General features: G+C 36.7%; 1 pseudogene across 1 annotated transcript; it reads right to left on the bottom strand.

The window, feature by feature from the left end:
* Positions 1-1,169: 1,169 nt before the first annotated feature.
* On the bottom strand, positions 1,170-1,733 carry LOC308650224 (transmembrane emp24 domain-containing protein 2-like; annotated as a pseudogene). The gene has a single exon. The product of its transcript is annotated as a transmembrane emp24 domain-containing protein 2-like (transcript).
* Between the last annotated feature and the right edge of the window lie 6,969 nt (positions 1,734-8,702).

Genomic DNA, 8,702 nt, shown 5'->3' with positions numbered 1-8,702 from the left:
TTAATCATATAAAACTTGTTTCTTGTAGTTTTCCCTTTGCAAATATTCAAAACAATCTGCCAAGTAACTAATATACATTGGTCACGACATAATCCTGGATCATTTCCACACCAAAACCAGATGCTCCTTTAATTTTAAACCCATCATCGGAGATAGAAAATCCTTTCATTTTATATAAAACAAAATTCACATGTACCAACAAAGAAAGGCCCATGAGAAACAAAAACAAAAACCCTAGTATTGACACTGATACTCAGTGTCTTAAAGTGGCCCAAAAGACTTGCTCAAAAATCAAATAGTGGCTGTAGATCACTGCAATGAAACCCAAGAGGCTTTAACCTTTTGGCATCAGATTTTTCCAGTTGTGTGAATGAATACTTTCTAGGTGCCAAGTGTGAAAAAGGGGATGTGCCCGTGTGGAAAGCATTTGCTCTGCTCAAACACCCAGAGAACCAGTTTTACCAGAGACTTCTTTTGAGGTCAGGCAAAAACAAACAAAAAAATATTATAAGCTCCTTGTGTCATCCTTTTAAGCGGATGTGATTGAGTCCTAAGGTCAAATGTAAAAATGTGGGACAAGTCTCATGTTTAAAACAAACAAATAAAGAAACAAAAGACAAAGTATAAACACAACCAGCCTCTTAGTACACTCCCCAGTCAGCACGGCTATCAGGCTGGGCAGAAAATGTCAAGATATAGACTATTGCTTCATGTGATGACTCAATAAAATGACTCATTACTGACCTGAACCACAGGATGAGGGAATCCAAAGAATGCAGCCATTTTAGTAAAGTACTATCAGGCTCTGTGCTGATTTTCTAAACAAACTGCATTTATTACAAAAACAAAAGGGAAATAAGACATAATAAAGACTATACTTCTATATTTCATTTACAGTGTTTGAGTTCTGGAAGGACCTGTGTAACAGAGGCAACATACAAATAAGAAATTTTATGCCAATCAAATGTCAAATTTTCACTACAACTTTCCTAAGAAGGATTTTCCCCCCAATATCTATTAATCACAAAGAAACATATGCTATGAAAGTACAGTTCAGAAAATAACAATGTAGAAACTAAGGACATTATTATGACCAAGATGGTTGGTAAACAAATGAATTATGAGTTTGGGATCATCAGGAAAAGGCCTTTTAAACAACTCTCCAGGCATTAAAAAAATCTCTTCAGGTAGTAGATCTGTCCCAATGTCATGGCAACTAGAACAAGAGCTTCAAAGAAGGACCAGAGAACCACTCTGCTGGTTGTGTTGTAATTAATGGCTCTCCCTGACTTCCATGTACTCCCATTCATGCTTTACAGCAGTTATTGTCACCACTAATTCATTAATCATTTCTTTTAGCGTGTTCTAGTGAACTTTTGTTTTCATGTCTTGTCCTTCTGGAGCCTTCCCAACATCAACAGGAACATCTCTATCTTGGGAGTCATGATAGACATCCTACTACTAAAGCAAAACTTATATGTTCTGTCCATGTGAGCAGCAACTGTGTATTTCCCACTGGACTCGTGGTCTCCTTTATAAATTCTTTTATTGTCAGGGCCTGTAATCTCCATGTTAATGTCCAGGAAGCCGCTCTCTGCCACCTCTAAGATGAGGCTCATCTTAGTGCCCAAGGGGTCCAGTTGGAAGAAACACTACTTGGCTTGCGGGTGCATGCTGATCAAGTAGCCTGAGGCTATGGCCAGGAGCACCAGGAGCTCAGCAACTGTCACCATGGTGGGAATGGGGCAGAAGCCAGGACCCTGACTGCATCCTCCACAGTTGCTGCGGCCACCTCAGCTCTGGATTGAACTGTTCTGTGTGATATTGTGGTGGTTATTACAAAACTGAATTACTTGTTAAACCATGGGACTGTAAATTACAAAGAATGCTTAAACTTTAAGCAATACAGAATGACTCTTTATGCTTTTTTATATGCAAAAAATTAACCAAAAGAGTATTCCATAATGAAATGGAGACTGTGAAAAAATACCTCAAGGTATATCATATTATATAGTAAAAATTCACCAAAGGCAAAGGAGAAGAACTGACCCAAATTTTTGATTAGATACTATAAAGCTAAAAATAAAAATTGACTATTAAAATCTGTACTCTACTTGATCAATTGTTTTCCATACGAATATATTTTTGTTATTCTTAAACTACTTTATGTGTAAAGTAGGGCTGAACAAATAAGCACATATATTATAGATAATGAGAACCAAGGTCTTCACTGTCAAAGAAAAAAATCACAAAGAAGCAAGTTAAGGGAGGTTAGCATGAACCCTGTGGTGCTAGATTAGAATTGCTGGTCAATATTAATTCATGTTTAATATACATTCAGAAATAAATATTATGGTTGGTATATTTAGCAAGTAATAATGTAGGACTTCCAGTTAAATGTGAATTCCAGATAAGCAAGAATATTTTTTTTTTAGTATAATCATGCCCTATATGATAACTAGGACATATGTATATTAAAAATTCATTGTTTATCTGAAATTCAGTTTTAACTGGGCCTCCTGTCTTTTATTTGGTTATTCTAAATTAGAGATATGTGCATGCACATGGGTGTAAATGCACACCTAGGCTTCCTGGCTCTGTTCTGTGAGAGTGCTAGAAGTATTAAAGTGTCAGGGGCAATATAACCAGCGCCCAGATCTTGGTCTCCAAGTATCATTTATCCACCAATAAAATAAACATGGGTGCCTTGAGGGAATGGCTGATTCTAGATTTGGGACAGAAAAATAAAGATGAGCCTGCAATGTTTTGTAGTAACAGAAAGTTAGGAAGGGCTTAAAGGAAAACAAAACCAAACAACAGGAGAAAAAGAAGTAATAAGAACAGGGAAGCATGATGAAGTACACTGAAGCCTTCTCCAAAAAGCCCCCAGCAGTCTAAGCTGAAAAATTTGAGAAGCAAAATAAATAACAGTAGTAATGAATGATAAACCAAAAATAAAATAGATATCTTTCAGTGCATATGGGAATACATGACTGACTGAATGAATGAATGAATGCACATAAATGGAAAGAAATGATAAACATTCTCACAGGGCTCCAATCAATCAATATAGAGGAAGGAGGAAAGTAGATATGATTGGTAGTACACTTCTGTAGTAATTATTACAGATAAGACAAAGAGATGCTTACTAAATTCAATGGACAAAATACCAGAGAGTAAGAAGAGGATATTTGCACAGCCTCACAGTATCTCTACAAAAATAGTCATTGATCATTGTGGTATTTTCAGCATAAATCTACACATTATTTGATAGTCTTCCCTCCAGGAGGCAGAGCTTGATTCCTTTTCCCTTTAGGGACTGGACCTAAGATTTGCCCCTAACAAATAGTTTTGAAAGGAAAAAAATATATTGGAGAGATTAGGCAAATACTACCCTCACCAAGTGATCATAGCCGGCCTTGCCAGAGTTACACCTTCTTCAGTTGCATGTCAGATATGAAGCTGTAGGAGAGAATATCAATTTTTAGGTATTATCTCAAAACTTTGACCACACCAGTAGTAGAATCATTTGACAACATAAGACAAAGTACATTGAGGGACATTCTTCAAAACACCTGTTAGTGAGGGTGAAGGAAAGACCATGAAACTCACAGACTGGCAGAGTGCAGGGAGGTGTTGTAATGTGGTACCCCAGATCCAATCCTGGAAGAGAAAAAAAAAACCATTAGTGCCCAAACTGATGATATCTGAATAAAGATTTTAGTTTGGTTTTGGGGTTGGCAAACTGTGACCCATGGACTGAATTTAGCCCATCATTGGTTATTGTGAAGTTTTGTTAGAACAGAACTGTGGCTGTATTACATCTTGTGTGACTGCTTTCACAGTACTAAGTTGAGTAATTGTGACTGAAGCCATCTGCCTGCAAAACCTATGTTTATTACCTGACCCTTTACAGAAAAGGTTATAGGCCTTTGGTTAATGTGTTCTATTTTTGTCAGTCTTCTGTTTGTCAAAAATCATTTCAATATTAAAAGTTTTAAAAAGCCATTTGATTTAAATCAACAGTACATTTTTATGTACTCTACCATTGACAGCTTACTATTTGTGAAGCACTTTGCTAAATATTTTTCATGCCCTATCCTTAATTAATCCCTTCAGAAGCTCTTTATATCTCATATTAATATTATTCTCATTATATACCTAAGTAAGCTAAAGTTTGTTAAGTCAAAGAACTTTGCAAAAGGGCTCAGAGTTCCCATGGTTAGAAGTGGAGAACTAGGCAGGGTTTAGAAGAAAATCAGTTTGAGATTGAATGCCCCTTATTATCCTATTCTGTCATCCATATGCCTGGTCAACTGCCAATATCCAGTGGAACCTTCAGAAGGCTGAGATATCATTTATTCAATTAAATCACACCTATTATGTTACAGCTTTGTATAAAGTGTGAAATCAATATGCAACACAATAGTCTGAGATCCATGATATGACAACTCCATTACCCACAGCATCTCCCAAACTTGCCCTTACTCCCTCAAAGTTCTGATTGGATTTATAATCATGTATATTCTATTACCTGTCCAGTTCCACTTCCTGAATTGATATACCAAAGACTAAATTTGCATGGCCTTTCCTTCCCCCCTTGTCACATAATTTTCTATTCCTTAGAATTTTCTATTCATTTGTGTCCCTTATTTGCCACCTATGACAGCAGCAGCAGTTGTCTTTGATGACCTTTACATTTTTGTTAATCAACAAGCAGACATATCCTTGCCTTTACTTGAAACTTATTTATACTTCCATCTTATTTATAGCTCTCATCTACGGCCTTGCTCCAGCTAAGCCCTAGGCCTCACCTTTGCCGGTGCTATAAGTTCTGTTTTTAAACAAATAAAGATTATAGGAAGAATTAAGATGCTTACTCCCTTATACTTGGATGTCAGAACAGTTTGCTTAAAAATTCAATTGATAAGTAAACGTTTTTTTTTCAAGCCATTAAAAATCCTCTAAAACACCAGCTAACTTAGATATTTTTATTTCCAATAAATGGAATTTCCCCATGTTTCTTGCTGGTAATTATTATGACATATATGGAGGATAATTTCTGGTGGGCACTGCAGCAGTTTCTATTAGTTAAAAGAGCAAAGGAAAATGAACATTCTCTGTTTTCTGTGGATACTTCTTGGTTGGAGTGGGGTGGGCTCTTCCTTTAGAGAATTGTAATTCATTATAGTAGACGTTGACTTCTAGTCGACAGCATATTTGAAACTTGAACATAAATGACTGACAAAACATTAAGCCCTATTGAACATAGTTAAGTATTCTTGCTATCAGAGGCCTGGTTTGACATAGCAGGGGATGATTTTATTTGAGCCACACTTAGAATTCATGACAGGTTTACTTTCAAACACCACATCTCTGATGGCATTGCTGTCTTTACATGATGCTTCAATTCCCTTTTAAGAGGATACAATAACTGTCGGGGTTTGACAAGTAAAGCTTAAGTTTTAATAACTCCAAAGGTGCGCCAGAGTTGGGAAGGAACTGATGAGAGGCTTAAAAGAGTTATTTGAAAGGCACCTTATTACTTTCATATCAGAATACATTTAAATAAAAAGCAGCCAGTTTCATTACTGTCAGGAAGCACATATTTTTTAACTATACATTTCTATAGCAACATCTCTATAGCAACACTTCACTGTTTAATTTGGGATGTAGATTACATGACAAACCTTTAATTTGCTTATTCTGTGGGCAATATCTAAACCTGATTTGAGGTAATAGTGGCATGCAGACATTGTTAAGAAAGTTTACACAACACCTTGTTGAATGAGTGATAAGCAATTTTATTTGTATGATTTACCATTAAGGAATAAACCCAAATATGGTATCTGAAATCTTTCTCAGAGGGTGTCCACATATAAAGAATTTCCTCAAATTCCTTGGGCTAACTTTTTGTATCTCTAACTCTGGCTATCTTCTTTCTCTACCTTTGAAGTTCACATCATCTTTATTGAGATTTTTGTGAATTCTTAGGGGCATATGCTTTCTCATTATCCTCTGCTTGTAGGCTACTGCTTTTATTCTTTTAAAAAAAATTATTTTCCCATCTAGTTTATGAGATATGTGATTCATACCATGTTAATCTGAATGTGAAATTCAACAACTCTTTAAGAAACTTGCCAAACTACTTACAGAAAGGCATTTGAATAGTTGAATTTGGTAAAGGTTTGAGAAGATAAAGGAACATGGCAGTAATATAAGGAGGCAGATTCTAAATGTTCTTACTACAGTGAGGGAGAGGGAGAGAGAAAACAGACAGTGATGGATATGTTCATTAGCTTGATTATGGTAATGATTTTGCATTGTGTATATATATTATGTCATTCAGTTATATATCTTAAATATGTACAATTGAAGAGAAAAAAAAACAACCCTAAAACCCAAAGGACAAAAAAAAGTGAAAAGTAGGCATTTTGGTATATAAATTTCCTTTGTCTGTTTCAGTAACAAGGCTCCATCTGTGGGTCACTCTATTTACCTCTCTTCTACCACTCTTTTCCATGTTTCCAGTTCCCATAGCTTCCTCTTGACACATAGTGATGGATGTGTTCATTAGCTTGATTATGGTAATGATTTTTTTGCCCTATACAAAGGTGAGCCCCAGGCCTCACTTTTGCTCTGATACTGTAAATTGTATTTTTAAACACATAAAGATCATAGGGAAAATTAAGATGCTTATTCCTGTATACTTGGATGTCAGAATGGTTTCATTTAAATTGAGTGTGAGCACCATTGTGTTTTGCTTCATGTACATAAACTTCCTGGCAGCTAGGCTCAAATTCTAGCTCACCTATTTATTATGTGTGAGTAAAGATAGAGTGATTCAAGAATTAGACTTGCTCCTTTAAAACATCTCACCTTTATAGGAACTATCTAGAGTTGCACTAGAACCACCCTAATCCCTTCTGAGGGTAGTGCCACTGATGCTAGACCTCATTTTATGAAAGTTCTATCACCTCTTTTTTTTTAAAAAAAATTATTTGTTCTAATTAGTTATACATGACAGTAGAATGAATTCTGTTCATTTCACACAGATGGAGCACAGCTTTTCATTTCTCTGGTTGTACATGATGAAGAGTCACATCATTTTTGCAGCCATACATGTGCCTGGAGTGATGATGTACATCTCATTCCACAATTTTTTTTTACCCCACTGCTCCCTCCCCTTCCCGCACTCCCCTTTGCCCTATACAAAGTTCCTCCATTTTTTCCATTCCCCTATCCTCCATTATGGATCAGCATCCACTTTTCAGAGAAAACATTTGCCCTTCGGTTTTTTTTGGGATTGGCTTACTTTGCTTAGCATGATGTTCTCCAACTCCACCCATTCACCTGCAAATGCCAGAATTTTATTCTCTTTTAATGCTGAATAATATCACCTCTTAATATCTTCACACTGGGAGCCAAGCTTTCAGGCCATGAGCTTTAGTGCATAAACTATATCCAAACCTCAGCAAGTGAAAAGAAATTGAGCTACTTCTTAATATTCAGTCATAATATGAAGGTAATATATTATGGTAATATGTGAGAATAACATAAGGGGGTAATATTCCTTTAATATGCCTTCCTGTCCTCCATATAATTTCTCCCTCTCTCATGTGTTCTCACCTCTAAGCCACAAACCATTTCCTAATGGCTTCTGTAATCCTCAGAATAGTCTTCCTGTTTACACTAAAATACCTGGCAGGAGCAATTTTTCTACTGATCTCTTCCATTCTCAGCATTTTCTTTGATAGGTTTCCTAATTGTAATTATTGATTTCATGTTGTCAATGTATCTCCTTTTTATTAACTTTATGTACTATACTATTTTGATATGTGCTATCAAAATAATATAGTAGAATTATGAACTTGGGCATGATTTCAAAATCGACTTAAGCTCTAGGAATTTACCAACAGACATTTACTGTACATGCAGTCTACTTAAATTGCAGAAACTTATTGCATTGTTGGGGTAAGAAAAAGATGAAGTTCAAATTATAGATCCTCATTTTGTTTTTTAGTGCCTTGTATTAGGATAGAAAAATTTAATGTATGAAAAAGGCACTTAGTGTATTAAAATTTATAATTTTAATAAATTTAATTTGAAAACCAACTCTTTAAACATAACTTATAAATCTTATTTTTAAAACAAATCTAGTAATCCTTTGCTTAATTTAAAATACTCGATAGCCAACTGTGCGACTGGAGATCCGGGCTGACTGATCCGTGCGGCCTGCCCCTCGGCTACAGATGGCGGAGTGCTACCAAGAAGCAACCAGCAAGCAGAGAGAAACGTGGCTGCAGATTCTGTGGAATCCTGCCGGCTGAGCCCTCACTCACCCCCAGGCTGAGTTCAGGATTTCAGACGGGGAAGGAAGCGATATAGTTCTATCCCCCACAAGGGAAACTCCACCAAGGAAACCAGTGGCCACCATCTTGGAGAGCTGAAGTAACCACCGCCACTCTCCGACAGATTGCAACCATAAAACAGGTGCGTGTTACTCAGCTCATCTCCCATACAGTGGGGAATTCGCATAAATTCTCTCCTAGGCTTTCCGGGGGGAGGGATTACCAGAGCGAGCCTGCATGAAGACTCGGGGAAAACTAGAGACACCTGACCTTCAACTCCCCCTCCCATCAGCAGCAAAAACGAAACCTGTCTAGCCAGCGCTGGGGGAGGGGCAAGCGGAAAAATCAAAA

The sequence above is a fragment of the Spermophilus citellus genome (assembly GCF_964194105.1).
Source record: "Spermophilus citellus genome assembly, chromosome: 5".
Taxonomy (NCBI): domain Eukaryota; kingdom Metazoa; phylum Chordata; class Mammalia; order Rodentia; family Sciuridae; genus Spermophilus; species Spermophilus citellus.
Note: the sequence above shows the minus strand (reverse complement) of the source record. Positions and strands in the feature narration are given on the sequence as shown.